This window comes from Petaurus breviceps, unplaced genomic scaffold (assembly GCF_028583685.1).
Source record: "Petaurus breviceps papuanus isolate PSGF00001 unplaced genomic scaffold, PetGlider_PUasm1.0 79, whole genome shotgun sequence".
NCBI lineage: Eukaryota > Metazoa > Chordata > Mammalia > Diprotodontia > Petauridae > Petaurus > Petaurus breviceps.
In genome coordinates, this window is record NW_027186523.1 from 12,800,620 (window position 1) to 12,803,526 (window position 2,907).

The following is a 2,907-nucleotide window of genomic DNA, read 5'->3' on the forward strand; positions in this document are numbered from 1 at the left end:
AATATGTGGGAAGACTGAAATTGAAGATATACCTTAAATTTGTCAGAGTATTTAATATTTCCTAGCCAGGGTCTTAAACATCGGAAGGATGGCTTAGGTTCAGTTATGCTTTAATGTATGAGGATGCGATGGATGACCTCCCAATGTCCTTTCTAGCTTTAGAGTTCTTTGGAAGACAAGATCAAAAAGCATGTGTTCTCTAAGAAAAGATTAAATAGCTTTTATATTCTATAATTTCCAGATGTTAATATCATACACTGATTTATAGTCCCATGATTGCAATGAAACTCAAAAACGTGAGGTAAAGGAAAACTCTGTCTTCTCCTGCAAGCCATTGAATCTCTTACCCTTACCCTTATCCTTCCACATAACTCCTCTTATGGTCAACAGCCCTTCCCTCTCTAAAATAAACAAACAGGGGGCAGCTAGGTGGTGCAGTAAATAGAGCACTAGGTGGTACAGTCAGGAGGATTTGGGTTCAAATTTGACCTCAGACTTTTAACACTTACTAGCCATGTGACCTTGGGCAAGTAACTTAACCTCAATTGCCCTGCCTTTTCCCCTTCAAAAAAAAAACAGCAAAAAGATAAAATAAACAAACAAAATCTTCTGTTTCCCCGTGCACTATTGATGGGGTGCCAGCATTTATTCCCACCTTTCTTTTGGTATAATATGAGATCCAAATAGCTCTAAGGATTAACGATTTAATCTGAAGTTACATATGATTCAGCAACTCAGCTGTTGGGCTATGCCAATGATCTCTTTGGCAAGCCTCTCCGGGCAATGATGCATATTGTTGATAAAAAATGAACAATTGGAACCCTGTCTCTTGCCCCCCAGCCTTACCATTCTAGCATCTCTAGTTGATATTATTAGTCATTATTCATAGGAATCAAACATCACTATTTTTAAAGAAAAATCGTCTAATGTCAGAGGGAAGAGATTAATTCATACGGTTTCATAATTCATAAGACTACATCTCCGTCAAGGAATAATACTTTATGGAAGAGAGCTGCTATTTGCCACTCCTTTCTGCCTACAGAGGATCTTGCCTCAACTTTATTGAGAAAATAGAAGCCCAGGAGCGGCTAGGTGGTGCAGTGAATAGAGCACCATCCCTGGAGTCAGCAGGACCTGAGATCAAGTCTGGTCTCAGACACTTAACTCAAAAACTAACCATGTGACCTTGGGCAAGTCACTTAACCCCAATTGTCCTCCAAAAAAAAAATAGAAGCCCTTCACTACAAGCTCCTTCTCCTCCCCTTGACATCATTAGTATTCTCCCTGGTTTTATGACATCTTCCCAGAAGAGATGGTCCTTCTACTCACCAAGGCCAACCCTTCTTTCTTATACCCTTTAATGCTCCTGCAATCAAACTTCCTCTTTCTCTAATCTTCAAGCTCTAGCTTTTATACTTATTCCTTCTCTGTTGCCTATAAATATTAGCTTCCCTCTCATCATTAAACAGCCTTCACTTGACTCTCTTAGGTCCTCAAGATATTTCATCCTATATCTTTCTCATCTTTCACAATCTCCTAGCAAAATCTGCATTGCTTCTACTGCTCATCTCACCCACTCCTAAATCCTTTGCCATCTAGCATCTGATCTTATTATTCAGCTGTACCTTTTCTCTCCAAAGTTTTGTTGTCCTTGAGTTGTTTCAGTAGTGTCCGACTCTTTGTAACCCCATTTTTTTTTTTATTGTCCAACTGGAGTTGTTTTTCATTTTCTTCTCCAGCTCATTTTACAAATGAGGAAACAGGGTTAAGCAACTTGCCCAGAGTCACAAAACTAGAGAGTATCTGAAGCTAGATTTGAACTCAGGAAGCTAAGTTTTCCTGATTTAAGGCCTCATACTCTATCCACTGTACCACCTATCTGCCTTTCTCTCCCAAGTTAACAAAATCTATATCAGATCTCTTCTTTCCCTATAGGTTGCCTTACAATACTGATTAGGGCTTTCCCTTGGCTGGCTGCGCAGAGCCTGCACGATGCATGGAGTCACGGTGAAGGATGTGAACCAGCAGGAGTTCGTGCGGGCCCTGGCCGCCTTCCTGGAAAAGTCAGGGAAGCTGAAAGTCCCCAAATGGGTGGACACGGTCAAGCTGGCCAAGCATAAGGAGCTGGCTCCCTATGATGAGAACTGGTTCTACACGCAGGCAGCCTCCACCGCCTGGCACCTGTACCTCCGCGGCAGCGCCGGCATGGGCTCCGTGATCAAGATCCACACGGGGTCATGCCCAGCCACTTCAGCTGGGGCTCCAAGAGCGTAGCCCAGAGGGTCCTGCAGGCCCTGGAGGGGCTCAAGATGGTGGAGAAGGACCAGGACGGGGCTGGAAACTGACACCTCTGGGACAGAGAGACCTGGACAGAATTGCCGGACAGGTGGCAGCTGCCAACAAGAAACATTAGGGCAAATCACACCAGATTCATTAATAAATTGCCTTGTTCTTAAAAAAAAAAACAATACTGATCAGGAAGCTTGAAGCTATAGCTAGAACTTGAGTGAAGGGATATTAACAGTGTAGATGGCAGTCTAGCTGCGGATGTAGCCATTTCAGATAAGAAGATAGTCTGTCCCCTCGAAGCTGTAGCCTATGCCCTCATAAGAATTTCATGAGGAGGTAGGGACCACAGTGATGGGAAGAGATGTAGGGTGATGGCAGAGTTCAGGAGATAACCACAAAGAAAAGATGATTGGTGGGAGAAAATTCATTTCATGGAAATTAGTGCCCTAGGACACAGCTGCAGTCACTGAGCCCTTGTTGAGCCTCTCCTTAGAAGCCAGGTAATGATTAATTGGATTTTGTCTTTCCAACTTTATCACCTCAGGATTAAAGTCAGAAAGTGAATGAAGTTTTTTAGGGGGTTCTAAATATGTAATCTGAAAGCTAGAATAATTTTTT

At 42.7% G+C, this 2,907-nt stretch overlaps 1 pseudogene; it reads left to right on the forward strand.

Annotated features, from left to right (window-relative positions):
• Window positions 1-1,965: 1,965 nt before the first annotated feature.
• Window positions 1,966-2,468, forward strand: LOC138175742 (small ribosomal subunit protein eS19 pseudogene; annotated as a pseudogene).
• Window positions 2,469-2,907: the final 439 nt, after the last annotated feature.